Genomic DNA, 27,148 nt, shown 5'->3' on the forward strand with positions numbered 1-27,148 from the left:
TTCAAATTAATACTTGTACCAAGCTCATTTATGACTGAATTAAATTACAGCTTCCGAAATGAATGCCAGAATTAGCTTGCACTGTGCTTCACTGGCACTGTTTTATTAACATTTATGGTGTCAGGCCCGTTCATTTCGACATACAGAGCTCTCCTCTCATGTCACCAAACAAGTTACTGTCTGTAAACAGTATGAGTAATATGGACACATAGTGAGATTCAGGTGGAACTCCAGAAAATTAGCTCCAAACAATTTCTATAGATTAGGTTCAGATAAAGGGCAGTGATGAATTCTCCATTATAGCAGAGGCAAAAATGTTTCTGTGAAAAAAAATTAAACCACATGAATTGTCTGTTTTCTGCACAGACAGCTGTATAAAGTCTCCTTGCATTGTTTTTTAAAAAGAGCTCTGGGCTGGTCTGTTATTTGTGAAAATGGTTCCATTTTTTTTCCTTCATAGTTTTGGAGTGTGAGAACCTAGGACTAATACCATTATGTTTTGCAGGCTTTAGTGAAGAATTATGTTCCTACCAGAGGAGAATTCTGGAGTAAATAGAACAAAAATAAGTAAAACATTTGCAGGTCATCACGTTGGTTCTGTTTTTTAAAAAAAAAAAAAAAAAAAAAGGGGTCAGAAGCATTGTGGTCAGATTTATTGCAATCCATCTCTGGTAAAATAATGAAAAAATACTCCCTCAACTGAAAGTTCCAGAATTCAAAGTAAATGTTATTCATAAAAAAAATGGTTCAGTTAGCTGAATCCATGGTGTCACAGCTATAATGGAAATCAGCCATGGTATGATGTTTTTTTCCTTTCAGAGAATTCACAATGTGTTTTTAATTAGAGGGAATCCAGTTTTCAAAAACCATGGCTCGTTTCTGTGCAACCAGTCTGTCACTACCTGGTCCAGTCATGCCAGCATGATTTAAAAATTAAGGGTGGTCCTGTAATCCAGGGCTTCAAACCCCTAAGCAGGGATAGTTTCTACTCTAACATTTCAGGTTTTCCTGAGGAGCAGGTATCCTCAAATTAAAAATAGTGGAGTAGATTGTAAATGAGAAGGTCTAAATAATGCCCAACTACTACAACCACTGAAAGTTGCCAGGCTCAGAGCTGAACTGCATGGCTTTTATGCAAAAATTGTAATTTTTTCCTCTCAAAACTGAAGGAGAGAAGGCATTCAATATTTACGCTTAATCTTTTCCTAGATAAAAGGGATTTCCAAGGGTTTGGCTTCAGTTCTAAGTAGACAAAAAGAAGTGAGAAATGTTTTCCAACCAAACTGTGCAGTGACATTGTGAGGTACATGGTAAAGTTAAGCAACTGAGTCAATTTCTTGGCTGCAAGATTTCCATCCAAGGGCAAATTACCTTATTTTGATGTTTCAGAAGCCAGCAGGACTGTTTCCTAAAACAATGAATGGAATAAGGCCTCTGTTCATGACAGATTCACAGAGTTTAGAGGCTTGTCTGACAACAGAAATAGCAGCTGAAAAAATAATTTACATTTAAACAATCAGTATTTCAAGAAATGCAGAGAGATTTGCATCATAATATATAAAGTAATTTAAAATAGGTAAAAACAAACAAGACTTGATTATAAATTTTAATCTATTTTACTCTTGCTTATGGTTTAAACTCTTCTTGCTCCACAACCACAAGTCCTCAATGTCTATGTTTTTACAAAAGGAAGCATTTAGACAGGTGTTGGACTCTGGGCTGATGGTTCCCAAGCAAAGAAAATTCCAAAGTCAAATGAGGATTTATATCTCTTTGTGTAGAAAGTGCAGAAATAAAGTTTCTAATTTCTCATAAAGTGAGAATTTATATCCTACAGTCCTACATAATGTCTGTGACTACTATGTACTGTTGGGCTATGACAGAGTTTGTCCCGCAGATAACACTATTTAATTTTATATGTATAGACATACACACACACACAAAGAACAAAACTGCTCTTATTCAAAACTTATTCAACAGATAACTTCAATAATGGAAGAATTAGATAATATAACTGAGATCTTTTACATCGGAGTAATCCCATTTACGTCAATGGAATAATTTGCTATGGCACGGGTTTAGAGGGTCAGGTCTGTATAACAACCATCTGTGCTCCTTAGGTTTTATCCTCAGGTAACATTATTCTCCAGCAACAGAAAGAAAATGCCACATTGACAGGTAACCCAACCTATTTCTGAACAGCATGCCAGGCCCCTGAGTGCTTGGGTGTGATATTTGACTGCAGTTGCTTTCACACTTTGATTTATTCTGTGCTCTCACCATTGCCCTGGTCCCCTCTGTGCAAACTCCTGCAGACATTAGCATGGACACTGTCACCTAGCTTGTCCACTTGTCACAGCTGAGGTCTGAGCTATTCAGCCAACACCCTGGACTGATCCCAACCAAGGTGTGGGCACTGCATGGTGCCCTGTGTGTGGCAAACTGAGACCCTCAGGGCTGTGGCAGCTACTGCAGCAGGCACCACAAACCACTAATTGTCACTGGGAAGATAATTCTGTATTAAGGCACCAAATGTTGAGCCTTCTGTAAGTGTTTTAAAGTTATGCAAAATAACCTTCACTACAGTATAATATTGCTGCTATTATTACACTTCAGAAATTAATCAATTTTACATATTTTCCCTAACAAATGTTCAAAGAAAGTCTAGGACCAGACTGCAGGAATTGGCATTACCCACTACCATAATTAACAGTGTCTTTTTTAGGCAATATTCTGTCTGTAAAACAGCAGTTTCAATGTAAGAATTTATAACTTAATTCTGATAAGAGTATTGCAAAATCATGATATAGTTAAGGGTTTTTGTAAGACACTATGTATAAAACTTTTAGTTTTACACTTTTTAATAGTTTAACTTGCAAATCAGAGAGGCATTTTCTTTAAAACCAAAGAGAAAACCTGCCCTGTTTGCAATGAGCAGCACCAAAAGAAGATGAGAAAGCTTATCAACAACATTTGCATAAACTCGTTTAGGGTCAGCATCAGAAACTCTGGATTATTAAATGTCTTTGCACATATTCTTGGGGAAACCTGCCTTTGGCAGAGGATTAGACTTCCAGAAAAGGATACCAAAGAGAGTAGAAAGAAATGAGATGTCAGTGGATGGAGAAGGGCTTTAGGCTCATCAGTATTTTTTTCTGAGAAGCTTCTCAGATGTGAACTTTCCCACAGAGTAACACATCTGATGCAATGGGAGAGGATTTCAGAATGACTGGCAGATTCTTCTAAGTCAGAGCAAGAACATCCTCACCAGCTGAGTGCCCAGAACACCTGGTAACTGGCAGTCCTGGACTGAGAGCCAGACTCTCCACCTGCCAGGGCATTTCAGCCTGGTCTGAATAGCAAAACAGTCCCTGAACCAGATAAAGGAGTACTGCAAATTTATTTGGTAGTGGCCAAGGCACTCTCTGGCATCTGGGAAATTGTGATTCAAATCCCTGCTTGCAGAGAGGAGTAAAGAATGTGTAGGGCACAGAAAATGAGAGTGAAGTAAAAGAGTGAAGAGCCAACTCCAGCCACTCAGGAGCTTCAGACTCGAGTCAGGGCACCTAGAAATGAGAGCTGATGGTCAGCTTTGCAGCCTGATCCAAAGGGACCACATTATAAAAAGGAGGACAGTGTTACCTGTGTTGATGTACTGTGAATCCTCAGCATAGTCATCCTGACATGAGTCCTCATCTCTTGCAGGAGGATTCCTGCTGCTTCCCAATAGTTCTGCTTCCTAAAGTGACTTAAAAGAAGAGATTCATCAAGGAGGGGAACCAACCAAGGTGAGTCTAGAGGAAGACATCTTCATCACTTAGTAAAATCTCTTCAGTCAACTCTAGCCAGTGTGCCTCCCAAGCTGTAAGATAAAAATGGATTATGTGTAGTAGTACTATAAGACCACAGGATACTACAAGTAGCTTCCAATTAGCATAAATATAAGGTTATCATTGAAAAATGTTACTGTAAATCTTCACAATTTAGCATTTTAACGTTCTTCCTAATGCTTCCTATTAACAAAGTGATGAAGAACAGGACCTGCTGTTGGGAGGAGATAACTCCTGTGCTGTGCGTGCACACTGCAACTAAGCTTTCACTGTCACAACTCTATGGTACACAAGAAGAATATAAAACACCAGGAAATATCAACACACTTTCAGAGGAAGAAATGCAGTATGAAGCCATGCAGTTTTGCTGGAATTGGATAAGCTGGACACAGAGTTGTGTGACGCTCTGAACTTTAGTTTACTTTTGCTTTAGCAAACTGTCCCAGGAGGTGGTTTGCTTTGCTCAATATCCCAACAATGACTTTTAATTTTTTGTGTGCTGGAAAATCAGAACTAGTGCCAAATCCAGGCAAATTTTGTCATGTTCTCTTTCCCCTTGCATGTTACAGCTCAGAATTAATATTCTGAGGACAGTACTACTGGGGAACAGTAGTACCATGTATGTTCAGAATCATCACACAAAATGTTTCAAGAGCAAACAGAAGAAAAGACCTAGTGTTGACTTGATATGATCAATTGCCACAGTCCTTCCAAGGTCACTTACTGTCCCTAGTAAGGGAATGTAAGTTTTTTTTCTGGGTCAACGACTTGCATGGCTGGTGTGATCTTGAAAGCTGCAGATCCATGCCTGCCAGCCATCAGCTTTGTTTTGTAAATACATTTCTTTCCTCTAGGAAACAGCAGGCCCCAGTTTTTGTTTCAGGTTGGGTGGGATAGAATCACCTGGACATAGGGCTCTGCCATGGCAACAGAAGATGCAAGACTGCGCTTAAATTGGTTAAATTGGTTTTTGCATGGAAAGTCATGTAATCATTTTAACCAGAGTTACGCTGGTTCACTCTGGGCCGGACCAGGTGAGATTATCATCAGTGCCAACTCACTCCACTGCACTGTTGTAACAGAGTTCTTTCACGTCAACTCCTCACGGCTTCTGTGGTTAGACAATCTTGTCTCAGAAACTTCTAGTCTGGCTCTCCTGGCCAAAAATATGATATGGGGCTGTCACAAGTGAGACAGAGTGGCTGGTGTAACACAGTGTTCTGACAGGAACTGCACTCCATGTTCAGGGATTAGCACAGCTATAGCCTCAAGTGCAGGCTTTGGTTTCCCAACAGAGACTTTTAATCCACCCCTTCTTCATGTCCCCCACTCACAGCCCTGTACGACCAAGAAGGTGCTTTTGGAAGAACATTCTGTGTCCCAGTGGTTGCCTGTGCACAAGTACTGTGGTTACCAGCATTTTACAGCAGCTTTAGTAATTAATGGCATTTCAAATCTTCATGCTACTTTTTGACAAATGACTATATCATGCATTTGGCATTGGCAAAAAGCACTGTTCAGTCAGAGATCTAACCACAGAAAATAACATTTTTAAAAGATTGTTTATATTTTGTAAGGATTAAAGAAAGTATATGACATTTTTCTGGATCTATAAACAACATGAAATAGAATGAAGTATTGTGCCAATAACAATGTCAAAATCTTGTAGAAAAATGAACATGAAAGCTCAACTTTACCAAATAATTAATATTTCAATTTTTCTGACTTTATGACATACAATTTGTGCAAGAAAGAATAGTTGTTATTATTGACTGCTTTTTCTGAAAACTAAAATCCAAACGGTGTCCACAGGTAAGCAAATTTTTCTACATCTCTGCTGTAAGAATTGAATCCACTGATTATATTAAGTGCATTTTCCTGGCCATTCTCCCAATGTGGAGAAAAATTCAAATCATGTTTCGTTGAACATTTAGCAGCTGGCAATTGCTGGCTGCAGAGTACCTGCCAAGAAGACACTGTGCTTACAAACAAAATTATACACCTACTTACATGTACACACAGAACAGGTCGTGTTTATCCCTACATTAATACCAGCTTCCACAGTACTGCAGTGAAGCACCTGCACTAGGCAATTGCTTCAGCAATAAATTTGCCTCTATTATTGACTTCCCAGGATACATTTCTTGGAGAATGGGCAATAGCTACCAGTGTCTGTCTACTGTGAGTACAGCAATAAAAAGAATTTATCAGATGAGTACTGAAAATGCAGTTCAAATGTGGAGTAAGTTTCTACCTTGACTGTTCAAGCAACATAGACAGGATAGATGCATTCTGTCTGATCACCCTCAGGATATGGATCTCCTACTGGCATTTTTCTGGTGGGAGCAAGAAATAATTACAATTGCATTTGTTCTGCACTGGCATTTTCTTTCCTTATTGCTACTTTTTACCCCACACTGAGAATGGAGATTGCAAGATCACTGCAAAGTAATGCTGTGGCACAGTAGGCATTAAAAGGCCATAAATGTACACAGGGAATTATCATTTAATGCAGTGAATATGAAACTGCAGCAGCTATGAGTGAGAGGACGCCTAAGTATGGAGAAAGGGTTTAAATAGAGAAATCTAAAACTTAACCCTTAAAGGGTTAGCTACCCTTTGGAGACAGTACCAAGTCCCTCCTTTCATGGGGACCACACAGGTAGAGAGATCTTCCTGACAATACTAACACCACAGCTTTGGGTGAAGGCAGACTAGTCCAGAGTCACATCTTACCAAATTATTTCTTAGTGTTCAGGACATCCTCACTTTGGAGTACTCAGGACCCTGGATCAAGGCTAAACTATGGTGGGAAATGTGACCTGCTTCAGAAGTGGTGGTGGAAGTCACTGCACCTGAGTACCTGCCTGTCCTGGTTACAGCTGCAGACACTCCAGGGTGTGTGTATGTGACTGTCAGGCTTTGCTCTGCCCTTAGGAAATGCAGTTTGCAGGTGTGCACAGTGTGCACAGTGCTGCTCTGGCACAGCTGTGAGGGGGCTCTGCCCTGCCCTGAGCCACAGCAGCCAGCCAGGTGTGGCACTGGGCTTCTCTGAGACAGAAATATGAGCAAAGTACTCGGTCTCCTTGGTGCCCTCCCCATCACCTGGGCATGTGCTAGCCAGGGACACTGTGATTTGGACATGGCTTGGTACTTAAAACTGCAACAAATTGCTGCCAATAATAATTAAAAAAGGAGTTACTTAAATGCACAGTACGAATGGGAAATAAGATCAGAGATGACACTTAGACCAGGAGGCCTTTTCCAGGCTGTGGAAAAAAATAGAACACAGTTTTTTTCCCCCGCAGCCTGGAGAAGGCCTCATGTCCTAAATGTCATCTTTAATCTTGCTTTCTATTTCTAGTGTATCTTACACTGCTCTGCCAGTACTGCCATAGTTAAAGTGGTGTCAGTGTTTCCATTGTAAACCCCTATTTTCAGAGGTTTGTAACTCAACCATAAAAATTTTGCTCTGGGCTGAAACTTAAAAAATAGATTCTAGAACTGAAACATATTTAAATTTTTTTTCTTCCTGTTATTAAAAAAAAAATTATATCTTAAACACAAAATTTTGCAAGCCATTAGACTGTAAGAGTAACACACAATGTCTGAAGTTTGAAATTACTCCAAAAGTACTATTAACAGCTTTTTGAGGTAATTCTAAACTATTTTTTAAATTCCCAATACATATATACTACAGGGGCATTTTCAATTTTTTTAAATGAATGAATATCCATACAATCAGGTTTAAAACTTTGAGTAAATATATATAGGACTGGGTCAATAATCTGCATTTTATAAAGGCTCTTAAGTATATATTTATATAATAAAATGTAGCAACAATGCATCACAAACAAGACAATAACATTCTTTTAGAAAACTTCATAAATGTAGTTACAGGCCAATAGTCTGCAAGGGATTTTTTTCACATGAAAAGGGCCTCTATTTAGCTAAGAAAACCTTATTCATGCAGAAATAGTCAGATAGGGTTCATCCCTCTTTCCCTTTTCCATGTGCTGCAGTGACAGAGCTGGATATCCAGTTTGGGAAAGGCAGGAAAGGTGCCACACACAGCTGCTGAGGTTTGCAGAGCACCCCAGGAGGCTGTGCAAGAATTATTTGAAGTGAGACAAAAAGGTTCTGGCAAGGATTTTGGTAATATCATGGAATTATGGTTACTGGAAAAAGACAACAGCTAGGAAAACCTGCCAGATGACTGAGGAGCTGACAAATACAGGAAAGCCCCATGATTTGGAACATGAGAAATAATATTGAAACAAATAACAGAAATATATATTTTACAGGGAAGTACCACTAGAAATATGGTTTCAATCATTTCATGCACTCTGCCCTTATTTCATGTGCTGAAAGACATTACTATTTCAATAGACAAAGACTTTGATTTTGCAATTGGATTTTCACCAGTGAATCCTATTGGAAAGTTTTTGGGAAAGGAGTATCTGACTCACAATGTGCATTTGAAGAGCAAGAGATGGCAGTCATTTTCCTCACTGAGATCTAAATAAAACCCGTGGATGGCAATCACATTGGGAGTTTTGCAAAAGCAGTTCAAGGGACAACCCAGAAGTGCTAATGAAATCAGACCATAAATTTCTGTTCATACCAAAGTAGATAAAGACACATCTGGTTTAAGGCACGTTTGTAACCATCTGTATATTCCATTGACCTCTAACACATAGATAATTACATTACCATTTCATAACAAGGAAGACGATTATCAATACTCTTATTCATAGTCTGGCTTGAATTTGGTTGTAATTACTAGTATTAGCCTTGCTTCAGGTATTGTATATTATTTATTTATCACAAATGTCAATTTTCTAGTACTGCTTCAGTTCCTACCTTTTGTTTTATAACCCAGATTTAAACATTACAAGGCATGGTTTTATAATCCCTAGAATAAAGTCTATTAAAGTCACTAAATCACTTGAAACCTAGTCCAAATCCTGCTGAGGTGAAGGGCTGTCTTGAAGTTAATTAATTTGGAATGATGTTTTACTCCCCTAAAACTCCAATAAAATTTCTGTTAATGTTTATGGGAATTGCAAGCATACATTCCCTTTACTTAAATGGCTAAATCATCTTTCCTATCTTATAATTTAAGATATATGTGCTTCATATATGTGTCTACCTTGTGATAAGTTTTATTCAGCATAAAGGTTCCAGTGTCCTGGCAATGACAGGAAGACTCTGTTGTCCACCTCCTTATTCCCCAAGGTGTCCAATTAATTTTAGTGAAGCTGCTGGAGTAAGGTACAACACAGAGACCAATATCAGAACCTGATCCCCAATTGTCATTTAAAAAAAAAAAAAAAAAAAGGGTGGAACTCTTCTATCTTTCTATTATTAATATCAGTTACATTTTTGACTCTTACAGGAAATGTTGCATCTATTTCATAATTGACCTGACTTGTAAAGTTGTAAGTGGGTAGCTACTAAAAGAGCACAGAGGCTATTTTGGAAAATGTGACTGAAAGCATATTTTCTTAGACTCTAATCCAAATATAGTACAGAGTAAAAAAAAAATAAAATCTGTGAGATTTTAATGTTTTAATATGTTAAAACACAGGAAAATTATGCACACTGTGGCCTAAATTCCCATCACCTTTCTCAGGCAAGAAACATCACTGGGTTTATAGGGACCAAATTTTTTGATCATCTTTTTTAATCTCTTATTCACAGTTGCAGTGTCAGCACTCTGCAGGATTCACTTTGAGCACTGGAGCTTTCACATGGAACTTCTCAGCCTTTCAACATTGAAGCATTTATTTGTCTAAATTTATGATTGCTTCTTTGCCGAGAGAGGCTCAGAAAAAAGATGGACTCCTCCAAACACACAGTAAACACTCAGCAAATGAAAAGGCTCATGACACCACATTTTGTTAAGAAATTTACAGCAGGTGACCTGCCCATTTTCATGGTGGCAGCAACTGCATTATTCACTCCACGTAATGAATTGGGAGGTTATGCTAATCTGAAGAGGGAAGCTATCAATTGTATATGTCCAGAGCATCTCTCCCATTGATTTTGTAATTAATGATGAATGTACATTTTGGGAGGGAGAGATTGCTGAGGAGGGAACTTCACGTGCAGAATAAAAATGTTACAGTAGCCTAATCAATTGGGTATGGTTGACAAATGGGTGAGGGATGACACAACAAAGCACTGTGCTTTAATAATGGTCACAGAGAAGATGTCACACGATATCTATATTAATCTCTCCACAGGCTAAATGCGATCCATTTCATCAGCAGGACCATGAAAAAACTGTCTGGTATCTCAAAATCACACATCTTTGATGCTAACTTGAAACCTGCTTGCTTTGTTCACAGACAAAAACATTGTAATAATGCACCAGGTGCCAAGATCATTTGTAATTTTTAGCCTAGTAACAGGCTTAAAAGCTGCTTAGAATATAATTTTAGGTAATAAATAGCACACTTGGGCATGGGTTTAACCAGTCTTAAGTGTCAGGAAAAGAAGCTGTGCCTTTGGAAGCAGATAGGACATTCTCTCTGGGATGCAGCCTGTGCAGAGGTTCATCCCCACATCCCCAGGAAAGGCCTCACAGCCTCTCACTTCAGCAACAGCTGCCACAGGATGAAGTGACAATACATGTAACCTACTTAAATATTCAGCTTCGGCTACACAGTGACCTGTGGGTGGACAACACATGCAGCAAGTTGTACCATTCCTTCCCAACAAAATCTAGAAGCTAGCTGCAAAAATGCAGTGCTTGATTCCTCAAGTCTGACTCGTAAGCACCAGCACTCCCTACACAGCTCCCAACTAATCTGTAATTATTGCTAAGAATGACAGAGGTGTAACAGGGCCATGCCTAGGATCACATCCTCAGTGAACCAGACCAGACAGCAAATAGCACCGCATCAGGTCTTCAGAAAGGTTCTTCTTTCTTTTGGGTGATCTGAAGGACTTACATTTCTCTGTGTGAGAATGTTTCTAGATGTATAAAATGCACAGATTTCATTTGATTTCCCTCTCTAATTGTCTTTGGAAATACAAAGCAAAACAAGACTGACTTTGGAGTGAATAAGAAACATGTAGGTGAGAGATCTGTCAGTTCTTAATTGAAAGATGGGAAGTGCTGAATTTTTATAAACAGCATTTCCTTCCCTGTAGTGGTTCAGGAAATTCAGTTTTGCAACGAAAGCTCAAAAGCTAAGACATATTCTCTTCTAGGCAAGACTGGCTTACTGAACAGACTTTTGCCTCACTGCAAATTAAATTCAAGCTCAGCACACTGTGAAGAGGAGAAATCACTTGTTTCCACATAAATCAGGGTTAACTTGCCTGATACCTATGGTATCCCAAAAACATCCATCCTCATGTAATTCACAGGGCCCTTCAGAGAACTTGCATTCCCAAGGTTAAACTGAAGGAGCTGCTTAACAATCCTCTGCCACTGCACTGTTCACCTCTGTATGTCACAAATACACCAGAAAGAGAAATCTCTCAAGGTTTGGTGCTGTGGAGGTTCAGGACAGAGGGGGTGGTGTTTGTTTGAGTCATGGTCTAAGCTGCCATTCCATGTCTGTGCCACACTGGGAAGCAGAGCAGTGGTGTGTACACATCAACATCAACATCAGTGAGCTCCTGCAGAACCCACCCACACCAGGAACACTCAGGTAGGAGATCAGATCTATGGGAACCCCAGCACAGAGCAATCTTTCTCCAGTCGTGCTGCTTTGCTTCTCTCACTTTTCAGGGTGTACAGGGATCACGACTGCTGCTAAGATATTGCTTACTCTCACTTTGGACCAAGAAGCTCGGTACAATTTATAACTACAACAAGCTGCAGGCACAATATAAAAATCTGGATTTCAGTAACTGGAAATATTAGCAACATTAGTAATATCTTCTAAAGAGAATTGGTGCTCCTTAAACGAGTTCCCCCTTACTTCAATGCAAAACAGGAGTAAGCCATTTCACAATAGTGCTGTACCCTGATTAACAATAAGAATTGAAAGGAGCCCTGTCACTCCATCACAGTTTAAGTTCTTGTCACAAAGCCTCAGTTCATCACAACATAACATGTCATTATTCTACTTGTTATCTCCACCTTGGACATCAGCAATCTTTTCTAATTATAAGCAGGTAGGTTCCTGAAATGGTGCTTCTTTCTCCTAGGAGAACATACAAATGGTATGTGTGGGCTTTTATCAGTGAAGATGGTTGGAAAGGTTATTCATTTTGGTATTTAAGATTAGGTGTTCCAATGTGTAAAAGTCAAAGATAGTAAGTTGTATTCACTTGAGGACTTGCATTGAGCTGTGTGTTTTTGGGCTGGAGTTGAATGGGAACTGAAATGTTTTGTGGTTTCCACTGTCCTAGTTCTGTAAAAAATGCCTGGTTTCATTGGATAGCTTGGGGAATGTGGGTTTTTTAGTTTGAACTCTGTCTTTCTCCAAGTACTTTGTTGGCGTAGTAATACCCCTGTTTCCCAGCAGGTGCTGCAAAGTGAGTTAGAGTGAGTACTAGGGCAGAGAAAGAAAGAGAGGAAGCAAGCCTGAATATCATACTGAAGTTTACAAGCCTGGAAGACAGGAGATGGACCATTACAGGATCAAACTCCAGAAAAATCTTTACCTGTTGCTCAAAAGTACAAAGCACAGAGTACAGCAAAGACATTTAAGATGGTTTCCTTTGATTTGCATGAATATTTATCCTGTGAGGTGTATAACAACAGCTACAGGATTTATTTTCCTAAAGGAAACTAATATCCAAATTCAACTTTATAGGGGAAGAAATCATGAAACAGACAAGATAAATACTATAACAAGGAATAAGTAACTGTAATAATTGGTTCACCTTTTCACATGGAAATTTGGGCATGGGTGGAAGGAGTTCCATGTAATTTGTTTTTACAGTTTTATCCCTTGAGCCATTTCATAAACAAACTCCTAAAAGATTACAGTACCTGCCTCAGCCCTGGGCAAACTTTCTCTGGAGAAAGTTTGTAAACTTCTGTTTAAGTGTTTTATAAGAGCTCTGTGCTATTTCAGTTTCCTTAACTCCTTTATCAAGTTAGTCAAATCCATTCTTGACTTCTGAATTAAGCAACAGAGTGAACTTTGTGGGAGGTTCCAGCTTTCCCTACAACTGATTTCAGGTTTGGGATGCATTATCTGAAGTTCATTCTCTAGTGGGTCCCTGCACTTAAAAAAAAAGGAAATAAGCACATTTCAAAGAAAGGTAAAAGCCAGAGCCAAGGCAAATCAGGAAAATCTTTGGGAAGATGCTTCTAATGTTCCCTGCACTTTTCTACTATGGTAAGAATTTACTAGCATCAACTACAGACAGCTGGCACCACCATTAAAAAAGAAAAAACAAAAACACAGGAACAATGGATTGGGCCTCTTCAAGACCTTTTAGCCTCTCCTTGACACCTCAAATATAAGTGTCAAATATTGTCCAGACATCATTTTATTGGTATTTTGAGACTCTCTACTTTTCAGGACTGGGAACTTTTACAAAAGACATTTCAGCTTGTGGCTTGAATAACTTTGTGAATTACTATGGCCCATTTTGATTATAGTCACCTCTTCTGTCTCAAAAGCTGAACAACCTCAAGCTAGCCAAGAACTCAATGTTTCAAGTGGCAGAACTCTTTTAAATTACATATCTCAGTAATCTGTAATTTTCCCAACACAATGACAATCAGAACTTAATGGAAGGTCTCTCTGTCTTTTCTTAAAGAACACCCCCTCTAATAATGTATTTTGTATCATGGCAGATGTCTTCCCTCAAGAAAGACATTTTGCAACTGGAGTGCCATAAGTCAAACTGCTTTTCTTTATTTTGTAAAATTTAATTATTTTTTGTTCAACTGGGTAAGTTTTGAACATTTGCTTTTCTGTCTTCAAGATAGAAGGAATCACACTTAGAAACTCAATTAATTTCATTCTACTTGATTGTGGGGTTTTATGATTCAAGTGTCCTTTTTTCCCAAACATTTCTCAACACACCACATAAAAACCAGCATCTCTTACCATAAGCCTTCCCTTATTTCTATCCATGGACTTTATATTTACAAAAGAACCAAAATTGCTGAAGTTCAGATTTTAAACCACTAAAAATTAAGAATTTAACAAACATTAATTCTGTATTACCTGGTCAAATCCAAATCTTCCAAACTGATTTAATGATGAAATGGAATATAATAGCTGTATTTTTCGTGTTATTTCATACCAAATTAACATTGTGGATTCTAAAACAAGTTTTAATTTGCTGCTAATGCACAGCCACATCTGGGCTGGTTTCTCTGAGCCTCAACAGCAACACTGCTCCCATCACTGCCTGCATAGTTCCTGCACCACTGGTACAGGTAACACAGTCCTTCCTTTGCATTTGTGCTTTAAAAGTACCAGTTTACTAAGGTACGTTTTCATTCTGCTATATCAGTATATTGCTATAAATTAGGAATGAGCAATCAGAGCTCATCGTCCTATGGCTTTGTACACCTTATTTTGTAACATCATTTCTGCAAAAGCCAGATTTTTATCCTGCTTTGGTCTATCTATGGAATACAAGAAATAAATTCGCAGTGAAGGAAATACTATCACATTTTCTGACAGCTTTTCCTCATGGGCAATATGAAAGAATTTTTTATTTGTTCTGGGGTATCTAATAAGACTCAGGGTCTCACAGGTCTGTCAACTGGTACAGCTACTTGCTGCAGCTTTGCCCAATACAGCAGAGGTGGCTCATTTTTAGAGCATAGTTTAAAATTGTGCTTTCTGGCAAGGCAGGTTTGGTCAGTTAAGGACCAGGTGATCATCTCCTGGCTAACAGATATCTATCACAGCACACGATAATGGGAAAGAAAGAAAAGTGTCTCACTACCCCAGCCATTTGTACACAGCCCAAACCTCTCTGACACCACCAAGGCCCAAAACCAGTGTTGTTAGAATATTGAGAGCCACAGTGGATCACATCAAATGCCCATTGAGCCCAGGGTTTGTCTCCAGCAAGGTTTCCAAGGAGCTGAGCTGGGAAAAGCAGGAAGAGGATATGTACGTATGGCAGTTCCCACAGAACAACTATTTTTAGCTGCAGGGATTTTCCGAGTGGTTTCCATTTCTGCAATGTAATAGTTCTTACTTAATTTCTCATCCAGAGGGTTGTGCAGTCTCTCGTCAAATCCATGTAAAGCTAGAGTAGCCCCCACATCCTTTGGAAAAAGTTACACATCTACTGCCTGTTGCATGAAGAAACCAAACTTTATTTAGTTTCCTTTGAACTTGGCTCCCACAACCTTCATTTGATGGTTCTTTTGCATTAGAAGAGACAGCAAAGACCCAGCTTTGCCCATTGTGTTCATCAGTTTGTAGGACTGTCACAGTTTTAAACTGAACAGCCCCAGCATGCACAGACCATTCTTACTGTGGAAATAATTGCACCCTGCTTGGACTTCTGTGAGCACATCTCAATTGAACTACACTCCGTTTGAGGTGAAAGGACTGGAATTATGTACACTCTTCAGTACATGGATGAACACTGATTTATAGAGCTGCTCTCTAGTTTTTTCCTCACTTAACACTTGATTAACATTTTGGCTGCCTCACAGCACTGAGACAATGTTTTCACGGAACAAACTATTATAATCCCAGGATTGAGATCCTGAGTCATAAAGGTCAGATCAGGGTCTATAATTTTGTATGTGAATTTAGGATTGCTTTTTCCCACATGCATCAGTTTAGATTTGTGCACATTAAATTTCATTTGCCCACACAGTCTCTTGAGGTACTTCTGTGCTTCCTGATAGGTGGCCTTCACATTCATTATTACCCTGAATAGCTAATTTCCTATCATCCTCAAACTGTCTCACCTCTCTGTTCACCTTCTTTTCCCAGAAGTTTATGGTGTATTTACCAGCACAGATTATGCAGAACTCCATTATTGAGATCCATTACATATTTTCTCGGTTTCCCTTAAAAGTCTTTGGCACAGGACTTCATGAAAATCCTTTCAGAAATACAAGTATAACAAGCAGCTCACCCTTATTCACTTTCTTATTGACCTCTTCAAAGACCTCTGATAGATTTGTAAAGCACGGTTCATGTTCCATCAAGGTCTGCCCTGGTTTAAAGAGTTTTCCTTTTCATTTTAGTCATAATCAGATAACAGTCAATAGATCACAACCAGATTAAAAGTGGAAGCATCTTTGCTTGTTTAACAGATTGGGCTTATTTCAACCAAGGGAAGGCTGGACCACTGAAGTACCAGCTGCTGATGGGTTTCTTCTGAGTTTGATTTGCTTGCTGGGGACCCTGAGAGCCACTGCTGGCTGTGTGACAGTGACTGCCATTGGAAATCAGAGCAAGGGCTCCAAAAAAGGCCTACAGAGGGTTAGAAGCTCAGTAGCAGTCCCTAATTCTCTAAGTTTCCTTAGAAATCTCAGCCAGACTAGTTATAGATAGGAGATACTAAATTAGACATGGAGGATGGGGAAGTGCTAAATTTCCTGTATCTGTCATGTCCCTGTTTCAGGGAGATGTCATGTCCTGCTGCTCAGGACAAGCATACCAGCAAGGGACAAATGACAGAACAACCCATATTTCTGTTATACAAAGAATATTTGCCACTGTCCTCTCTGTCGGTTCTGTAAATGTCCAGCTATCACAGCAGAAAAGAAAATTATCTACAGCCTTCATAGATGCCAGAGCTTTCAGCCACAGTTGGGCATTTCTGTATATCCCTTTCTCTATGCAGAAATGAATGCCCAAAAAAAAAAAATTAGCTTTTTCTAGCCCTTTCCTCCACCCACCATGCAATAAGCTGCATGTAATAATATAATATATAACATACATTTTTATTTTATAATAAATAACTATTTATAATAACATGGAAGGAAATGGATGCAAAAGTTTTGAGTGAATCAGAACAAATTTTACAGAACTGGAGCTCGGTGAACAGGAATTTGATCTCTGTTCTGAGAACATTAACATTAAATGAGAAAAATACTTCCAGGAATAAGGCAGAGGCTGTGCTAGTATCAATCATGTTGCTGTGGAGCACAGGTACAATGCAAAGAGCACTGCAGAGAGCAGTAAACAGATGGGCTTCCACTTCACCACGTGTTTTACTGAGTATTTGGACACTCATATTAACAAAAAGGAGAAAAATAAAAGGTCTTTTTCTCTATTTTTTACCAGTGTAAATACCTTTTATGTAACATGAGTTCGTCTCTCCTTGCCCTTCTGTTTTAAGGGAGAAACAAATTATAGATTCTGAAAAGGAATAAACAAAAAGTATGAAAGCAAATGTGGCTAAGTACCCCAATTTTCTAAGATTTAATTATTATCAGTAAATAGCTCCCTTTTAAGAGTAGCCCTAATTGGCTATTAACAACAGTAGCTACCAATTTCAAAGCAATTAATATTTTAAAATAATGAGATGGCTAATATATTACATTAGAGCATATAGTAAGCAGAAGTCTTGCTAATTATATATATTATTCTCCCTACTTTGCTTAATGAAGGTGTCTGGCTTGTAGATTAATTCATTCTTGCTCTATTTTTTATTTTTTTAATCAATGTAACTAATCCTCCCACACACTATTGTAGCATTAAAGCAGAAAGATGTGGATGAAGCAGTGAAAGAAGCATAAAAGAGAACATTAAAATGAAGATTTACCTCCAAGTTTCAGAATCAGTTGCCCAAAGTAAAGAATTAAGATGTGGGAAATTAGAGAGAAAAGGCAGAAGCCTGAGTCAACACTTATTTAACACCTTCTGCCTAATGCTGAAAACATAAATCTCTTCACAGAGATAATCACACCCAGACCAGTTTGATTTTCAGAACATAGCAATTCTTCTGACAAAGATATTAGCATTCCATAGCTTAAATAACTGCTTTTCCTGTTTTCTCCAAAGCAGAGACAGGAGGGTGCCTTGGATAAATGGAGATTTCTTCCAAATTGAGAGCTAATCTTCCAGGAAAGAATAGCAACAAATTATTTGCTTACAGTGGAAATCTTCTCTTTTGTATTAGTCTATAACTACATTTCATTCTCAAATATTTGAGTGTGTCTGTGTTCAGCAACTGTTTGTGGGTCTGATTGCACAAGAGAATTGCCTTGGCTGAAAGCTGGAATAGACAAGTTTTCCTGTTCTCTGTACCAGAAACACACTGCACTGTTACCCCTAGGCTCTAGAAACAATTCTAAACTCCATGGGAAAATTATCCCTGCTTTGAAGAGAGGGAAGTGGAGAAAGCCCTTCTTCTGCTGTACCCCAAGGAGTGACAGGGCACTACTATGTCCCAAGCTCAGCCCTGTCCACCCAGTGCTCACACCTCATCACACAGACACAGCCCAGGGCCTCTGCCCAGCTCTGAGAAGACCCTTCTCCAATTTCTTACTGAAACCCAAGCAGTACTGACTGACTAAAATATTACAACTGCATGAGGAAATGTGAGGTCAACCTCCACTTAATCACCCTACTGCATCTCCTACATGTATGAAATCCTTTTTAGGGCCCAATAAGAGCTGTTAGCACAAAAAACAGCTGCTCAGCAAACAGGGCAAAAACAGAATAGAAATTGTTTCAGTGTGGCAAGTGTCTCTCAAGCATCAGACCAGGTCATATTTTAACTGGGAGCTTGCTCATAGCTTATGTACCATACAATAAAAGTCATCTTTACTATGGAATATAAAATTAAGCCTTTACACCAACAACGCCCTGTTAGATTTGTGTATTTGAATCACAAAGCAGCACAGTAAATGATGATGTTCTGTTAAATGAGTATATTCATTTGTAGACATTCAGAAGACATGCATGCTCATCCCAACAGCAACACATCCCTGAATTAAGCCTAGAGCAGCAAGTATGGGGTCCCAGGTAAGCACATGGCAATAGTTCACACGGAGCAAATTGTACACACTCACTGTCTTTTGTGCTGGACCACACCCTTTGGACACTCACAGCATCTCTGTGCCCTGTGTTTGCACCACGTTTAGGAGGGAGCATTCTTTTTCCAGCTCAGTCTTGTCAAAATACTGTTTTATCACTCTTGTTTTTCATATTGTCACTGTGAGAGTGGATGTTGGCTCTTGGGAAACAAGACTCAGGCAGGGCCATATGAGGCAGGTTGATAATAAATGAATATATAATGTGCATCCCAACTCTCTGAACATTATTTTATAGTTTTGCTTCTGTGGTTGCTAGCACACATAGATACAATCTATTGAAGTTCTCTCACTTTTAGGAAAAATCTTTGCACTCAGGTCTTGAGTTGCTGAGTAGCTGTGTAGCAGATGACAAAGTACTTTTCTCATAAGACACAAGGGATAGTAAACAACATTGTAAAAGACGTTTAAAAGAAAGACTTACTAGCAAATTGCCTTCCAGCTTCTGTACCAGTTCCTCTTGGGTACTAATTTATATAAGGTCTTTTTCTTATTTCAAGTCACTGGAGTAGACAAGACTAACATGAGACATTTAACATACACATCTACTTATCAAAAAATAAATATATTACCAGTTAGAATCTGTTGCAGTACATACCCTGCAGCAGAGATAAAGACTACCCTTGGCCCACGGATCATGTGATAGCTCAACAAACCATTGCTTTGTACTTAATTTATCTTTGGTACCCACACATGGTTCGTCAGCTTCAAGTCAGCTCCCTAACTTTTCAACCATTACAGAAAATAAATTTTAAAATGAACAGTACAGGGTTCAGGCAAGTGCTCAATGGCCATTGAGTAAGTGAGCAGCAGCTTCCCCAGGTTTAAAAAAACCCCTGCTTTAATATTCAGTTTCATTAGGATCTTTTGAGGGTTGATGTGACAATGGGAAAGGGAATAAAAGAGCTCAGATATACAATTGAAGATTTATTACATGCACACACTTATGTATAGGGTATCAGTCTGTCTCTGTATCCTACTCCCAAAATGAGCAAGAATCCAGTGAATATGATAAAAGATAGATAAAATATCCTTTCTGATGTCTCCCATCACTTGGCAAATGCTCATTATGGAGCTGCCAGTAGAGAACAGAGACCTCATTCCCACACCAGCCTCGAGGACTCACATGGGGCAGTGAGATATTACCAGCTTCCCTTTAAGCCAAACCTGAAAGAAGGATTGTATTCTTCCACCCCTGAGTAAAAGGCACCAGGGCAGGAACACAGACTTTCTTGTGGGCACAGAGGCCTCTTTTCAAAACACACAGAGGAAACGTTAGGTTTGGGGTTGCCAAATACCTGATTTCAGGGTTCATTCTGTTACTGCATATAAATGTCTCTGGTGTGTGCTTGGCACGACATGTTATCCTAGACTGATCATATGTTCACAGATTGTGGAGAGTGTGTGAAAGCCTTTTTTGCTGTAGTTATTGGGCAAAGTCACGTCTGTTACCTGGTACTCATGCAGAGAAATCTGTAATCTGGGAACAGATGGTCTGAGTGAGTGAGAGAAAAAGAGAGAGAGAGAGACGCTGTCTGGAAGACTGCAAAGTTTTTCACTCAAAGGAGATGAAAGAGGAATGAACAAACCCACCACAGCATGACAAAAACATGAAAATATAGAAGAATGTCAGTCCTGAAGGTCATTCCTTTAGCATTCACCAACTGCCTATGTACCATATGTGCATATCAACACACTAAAGAGAGCCCACCATCCTGTTGCAGAGAGCTGGAGGTGGCTTATACAGCCAAAAATTGTGGAATTGTAGACTTCCCATTTAGAAAAGTGACACACTGTACTCTAAGCATACAGTCTGAGCAGAATCTGAAAAAATGTATAGCATCTCCTGCTCTGGATTTATTACAAAATTTGATTGCAATAATCCAGAACTAGAAAATTCACATCCTAGTCTTCAAGCACTTTCTTTGTGGGATATGTTAGGATCTGAGACCTTTTCAGCAACTTGAGGCATGTAGTCCAAGCTTTGGCTTTAGAGTCCAAGTGCCCCTGGAATTTGTGACACCATCAGGACGAGTCCATAATTCCCAAGCAGTTACATAAAACTGACTATTGCTACCAAAAGGCAGTGTTGTATTACTCCCAAATAAAATGAATTGGATCTATCCTGTCTTAAAATCTTATTCAGCTTTCTGGACAGTGGGATTTTGGCAATCAACAGCCTATCCAAAGGTACTGGGTGCTGCCCTGCTCACATGAGCACCTACCTTACTCATCAGAGAGCCCACATCTCCAGGTGGGAGCGCTGATGGCTGAGGTGCTGTAGTTCTCCTAGGAACAGGAGCACATCCAGCCAGCACAGGCAGGTATCACATTGCAGCTGTGACAGCACAGAAGTTGACAGGGTGCAAGAGCCCTTGCTGAGGGTCCAGAGTCCCACGTTAGCAGAATCCCAGGGATCCCTATGTGCCCTGGAATACAGCCCTGTCATCACCCCCAGACAGTTTAGGGCAGATCTGCTCCATCCCCACAGCTGCCATTGCATCATTAGCCACAGGGGAGACACACCCCAAAAAACAAACCTCAAGTGAAAAGCCACTCCAAGCACCTCGTTCCCAAAGACATTGCTCAGGACGTTTCAGCCAGAATGCAAATGAACAAGCCCCTGAATGAGAAGGCAGGACCCCAGTGCTGCTATGACAGCTCTGCAGTGAGGGGCTGGCATTGCAGGGCTGTGTGGAAGCAGGGCAGGAAGGGCAGCAGAGGGATCAGCGTCCACATTTTGCTCCCAGAATGACACTGTGCAACAGGTATTTAGGGAAAGCAAGACCTATTGACAAAATCCTCCAGGCCTGTGAATGACACACTGCAGGGACTCTCAGCATAGACCCTTCTAAAAGCTGCTCACATAAAACCTGCCTGCAGGAGCAGGAAAAAGAGGAGAATCAGGACACTCCCCTGGGTGAACCACTGGGTGAGATCAGTGGTATTTTTCTCCCATAAAACTGATTTGAAAAGATAATCAGGCCCTAATCTAACATAATGGTTTCACTAGAAAGGTGAGGAGTTGCAATCTCACCAATTGATTGTTGGAAAGAGACTGAACCTCTAGCCCTTTCAGCCTACAGCCAAAATCAAATGAAACTGATTTTAAGAACACTTCAGATTTTAGCCAGCACAAGATTTTACATTTGGGTGCTATCCAGTACTTAAATTTTTCACAAGAAATCCACATTGTCAGATATAGACAAGCAACTCTGTATTTTTCTATTTATTCTTCCAGCAATGTGTCAGTCAATTTGCAGAGCTAATTTCCAAATAGGATAAAACATTTTTTGCCTCTCAATAAAAATGAGTGACTTCAGCAGAACATTCAAAGGCAAAATTCCTCTTTCCTCTCCTCTTTCTGTCCTGGTGAATGGCAGCAGAGGGAGAGCAGAATAACAAGATCCAGAATTAAACATGTTGCCAATTGAGTGAAAAAAACCATTCTTTGACAGTAACAAAATGATCTATCATACCTCATGCCTAAACTACAGAAGAAGACAACATCCTCTTGGTCAGTCTCAGTTATTAAAAGTATTTGCTTCAAGCCAGAAAAAGCTGGCTAAAACACTCTGAAAAAGAATAAAGCATCTTACAGGAGAAATGAAATACAATATCTCATTGTGCAATACAAAACAAAGGCTTTGACTACAGCTTTATGCATTTGCCAATTCAATTATGTGGATGGTGATCCTGCAAACATGCAAAAAGGGCAAATATCAACTTAAAAGCCCAGAAGAAGCTTTGCTCTCCTCTCACTTGCATTTTTTTTGCCCTTCTGAGGCAGGATGAATTCATATGACGTGGGTATTACAAAGGCTGTGTACCTTTCTTTTCCTTCTCCATAGCTGTAGAAGTTGTTCCTTCTCCTAGTTCTGTCTTTAAGGAAGAAGTCTCCCAGACTCTAGACATCTAGTAAGGGTACAGGGAAGTTTTTTCAAACATAGCCATGCAGAGCAACAGATCTCTTTCAAGAAGTTTTTAACCCTGCACTATCACTGAATACAGCTCATGGTGCTCAGTGTAAAAAATGTATTTGTTGTCTTCTCCCTGGGACAACAGAGATTCTGAAGCTTCTTAGAAGCTGCAGCTTTCAGAAAATGAGAAAGTTACTTTGAGTTTACATCTTGAGGGTGCTTATATCTTAAGGGTATTTACATATCTCTCTAGTGTCTCCCATTATCCCCTAAGCTCTTTAGACCCTTAATTCAGACAACTGAGTGACGTTCACTGGCTACCTGCAAGTGGTGGGTGTCTGCAAAGAGAAACCAGTCACATGACAGAGCAATGCAAAGAAATGGTTGCTTCAGGAGCACTGCAATGTTCTTGTTATTTTGCTATTAATTAGGCATTGAGATTGCAGCCATCTAAGTATTGCATACTGCACAGAAATGAAACAACAACAAGCTGTAAATAAACAAAAAGCACAAGGAAGCAGAAGAGCCATTCTCAGCTAAAGCTGAGCAGCAAGGCCCAGTGTGTGTTGGGATGAGCAGGTGACTTGGATCCAGGAAAAAAACTTAAAGCACAAAAGGACCTCACAATAACTCTTTATATGCTATTTCAATTTGACAGACACTTGTCCTGAAGCCTGAGTGAAAGCCATGAGGAGTGGATATGACCATGCCACCAAGGATGTGACAAGAGTCCTTAAAGAATACACAGGACAGAGGGGAATGAGGACAGCCCTCCTGGCAGGCATTCAGACTGCAGGAGCAAACACAAGCACAGGCCAGGCCAAGGCCAGACTGGGAATGGTGCCACTTGCAAAGAGTTTGTACCTGCCAGCACAGACACAGGGCCAGGGGACAGTTCTGCTAAAGAAGATGAATGTTGTATCAGCCTGAAAGCAGATGGCACATTTAATATTTTTAAGTTGGCCAGTGGTACAAAAACCAACAGGTTTCAATTCTGTGAATGAAAAAACACTAGGAGAAGATAAGAAAAAGGCAGTCTTTTTACTGTGAGTCTTAGGTGTATCCTCCATCCGACAGGGAAACTAAAGGCATCTCATCTCATACCACTGTTGGGAGGCAGGTGGAACATATTTTGGAATAGCACAAGGATTGAAAAATGGCCTAGGAACTCTGCCACAGGAACACAGAAATTTTGTGAGTGTACAAGATGGAGCTGAGCTCATACCATAGCAGGGACTGTGTTGCATATAGGCAATACCTTACAGAATAAGGGCCTTGATACCCTTGTAAAATCATGGCTCAGGCCTGCTACTTCAGCTAAGTACAAGAGGGCTATGGGAAAGTGACTCAGCTGAATTGGAGGTAGAAAAACAGCAGTGCAGGACACCATCAAAGATGTTTTGGTTGTGCACAGTTTTATCAGCTGAGGACTTGGCCTTTCACTCCTGCCCCTGCAATAGCACACAAGTTACTGCTATGGATAATACAGCAAAGCCTGGGGTTCTTAGAAAACTCATTCTCTTCACACCAAAATCTTCTGACATGCAGGTAACATGAAGGCAATTCTTCTAAGGATATACAGTAGCACTACAAAACATGGTGCTCATGGAGGCCAAAAGAATACAACAATTAAAACTCTTAGTATTTGCACAACCCTTAAGCTAAAATACAATTTAATTCCTACACAATTTATATCTTAATAGTTCACACCTGGGTAACCTCTCAGACACTGCATGGTTTTATCTGCCAGTGCAGCTTTGGTAGTGATTCTGACAGGTATCAATGCAAGTATAATGGCAGCAGCTGAAGCTCTTCACCTCTGGTGCCACTTCAGCACACACAAACATCCTGCAAGAACAGACACACTTGTTGAGATCAATAGTCATTGTTTATAAGTCACTTGGCTCTGAGCATACCAAGGAAAGGTCCTGGTGAGTCTGGAATCTGTAAATTTTTTTTTATTGATGTTGATGATGCATACTGATGAGCTAAATTACAGAAGTTAGAATTGCTTTTAATGTTATTCAAGGGGAATGTTTCCAAAGAGCCCACTGTTGCAAAAGCGAATAGTAATTTATGTCTCTTCCAAAACATTTGCCATTTCAGAGAACTCCAAGCTGCTTCTGTCCAAAGTGCAACAGTTTCTTTTAAGAGAAAAGATCCTGTGTTCAGTGTTAAGCAACATCTGGAGTTTCCAAACATGATCAGCACCTTGCAAGGTCAAGCCCTAATCATGTTTTTTTGGCATGTTAGGAAATTCACAGCAAGACCAAAGAACCAAACTTCTGGCCAGATTTCATTTAGTGTATGTTTGCACTGAAAGCCACACTAAATCCATTAACAAAACAATTTCTTTCTTTACTGCACCTTCTCTTTCGAAAGCTCCTCAGAAGCCCAGCCACAAAACAAGTGTTCTGTACAAACATGGGACACTGTGACAATCCCAGCTAAAAGAGACATTTTGTACACACCTCCAAGAAGAATCAAAACAGAGACAATCATAAGCAAACAGGTGATCACAGATTCAGGTCCTCAGCAATCACCCACTGCTGAGTTAAAAGGGAAAGTGTCATGAGTAGGTGCTGGATTTCATGGGGTACTACAGGGGGCTTCAAAACTTTATGGAACAAGTAAAGACCTGCATTTTTAACCTAGATCCATGTAATTTAAATCAATATAATTCATAAGAGATTTAATTCTCCACACTTCTGTGGAAAAACTTCAAGTATAAATACACATTTCAGCAACAGGAATTGCCTTATACTTAGCAAAAGCCACCATTTGTAACAGTATGAACAAATAATTTCCTGATTTTACATATTCCTAAGAGATGACCATAATAATCTCTGACTCAGACGTGATCCATTACTCCCCAGATTACAACTGTTCTTAGCAACAGTGAATGGTACCTGTTTGCTGGAACAGGCCAAACTGACCACGATAATTTATTTAATGTGTAAGGTTCGAGCTGCTCAAGAATATATTTATCAAAGTGAGACTTACTTAAAAACAAAGGCAATTTTTCTTACCTGCTACACTGTTCCCTCCTGTGCTATTCCTATTCCATGAGTATTGTGAAACTGCTGCTTCTACAGCCAGCACAGCTCACCACTCACCTTGTTGGAAAGTATTCCATGGACATTGCTCCAATCTCCAAGGTCACACCTCAGGATCTTTTATTTATGAACAGTGCCAGCTTCTCCCCTGGGCCAAAGTTTTGGGGGTTTCTGTTTATAGGTTTTATTTAAGCTTTATTTAAGCTTTATTCCCATTCTCTTTCTGAAAGCCCTCAAAGGCACACATTAAAGTGCAGTGGATGAAGAGATCTGCCTGCTCATATCTCAGAACAGAAAAGAAGATCTCGTGGTCACAGCCCAAAAGGATGGTCTCGTGCCTGGCTGCCACACTGCACAGCAGCAGTGAGTACCAGCAGGGCTGCTGCCAGAGGGCCCATGAAAGCAATCACATGGAGAGCAACATTTGAAAAGTTGAGAGGCATACTGACTAAGCTATTTAGAATACGATTAAGCACATTGGGTGATAGACAGTCTTTCTAGCAACATTCCTCTGGCTTTATTTGTATTCTTAAAATTGCCATGAGTGCCTTTGATCTAAAAAACTGTATCTATACAGTTTTTATCTGTAGGCAATCTAACAGTGTGACATCTAGTTTATCTCCACCCCCTTTACATTCCCATGAAAAAAGGAATGGGATTCCTCTTGTGCTCAAAGGGGAACTGGGTGAGACCCAGGGTAATTCAGAGTCTGAGCACATCCAGCCTGTGACATCCCTGTGGAGCCAGCAAGTGCCATGGCTCTGAAAAGAGGTGTTTAACCCAAGGGATGTGACCTGCCACAGTCACTCGGTGTCTTGCAGAGACTGTGGCTCCCATTCAAAGCATTACAATCTCTATCCCAAAACTGATTCAGCCCAAAGAAAGGAAGAGTTGTTACAACAACTCAGATGGTGCCAGGATTGCACAGAAGGTGCCAACAAATTCTTTGTTAAGATTATTTTATTTCTATAGCTCAGCAATGCCCACAGTGGGAATACACAGAGACCCACTCTGATTTCATCTACACTACCAAGAGTCAAAGAAGCAAACTGTCAGTGTAACATAAACTGGGATAACTGCTAACTGTACTAACATGATAATAATTTTATACCCAGGTAGCACATCAAAGGTCCAGCCAAGACTGAAGCCCTGTCAGCTTGGCATTATGCAAACATCACCAGGGACAATCCTTGTCCAGGCATGCTTACAAACCAAACAGACAAAACAGACTATGTGTAATAGGGAAAACAAAACCACAAGGGAATTAAATGTCTGGCCAAGGGTTACACCAGCCAGTCAATGGCAAAGACAGAAATAGAATCCAAGTTTCTTAGTGTACTACTTGTGGCAATGGGAATTATGTGGCCCATCAAGAGCCTGATTAGTCTACAG

The 27,148-nt window shown here is 39.8% G+C and overlaps 2 long non-coding RNA genes across 2 annotated transcripts in view; one reads left to right on the forward strand and one right to left on the reverse strand.

Annotated features, from left to right (window-relative positions):
* Positions 1-27,148, forward strand: part of LOC148222636 (uncharacterized) — an 86,936-nt gene that overhangs the window by 8,315 nt on the left and 51,473 nt on the right. The window contains exon 2 of the long non-coding RNA XR_015805664.1: positions 3,706-3,788. This is a non-coding gene — a long non-coding RNA (uncharacterized LOC148222636). The remainder of the gene's footprint in view (positions 1-3,705; positions 3,789-27,148) is intronic.
* LOC148222637 (uncharacterized) lies at positions 1,297-25,920 on the reverse strand. The gene is made up of 3 exons (XR_015805665.1): positions 25,817-25,920; positions 3,643-3,748; positions 1,297-1,489 (listed from the first exon to the last, which is right to left on the reverse strand). It is a non-coding gene; the product is annotated as an uncharacterized LOC148222637 (long non-coding RNA).

Source organism: Sturnus vulgaris, chromosome 10 (genome assembly GCF_052056855.1).
Source record: "Sturnus vulgaris isolate bStuVul1 chromosome 10, bStuVul1.hap1, whole genome shotgun sequence".
Lineage (NCBI taxonomy): Eukaryota > Metazoa > Chordata > Aves > Passeriformes > Sturnidae > Sturnus > Sturnus vulgaris.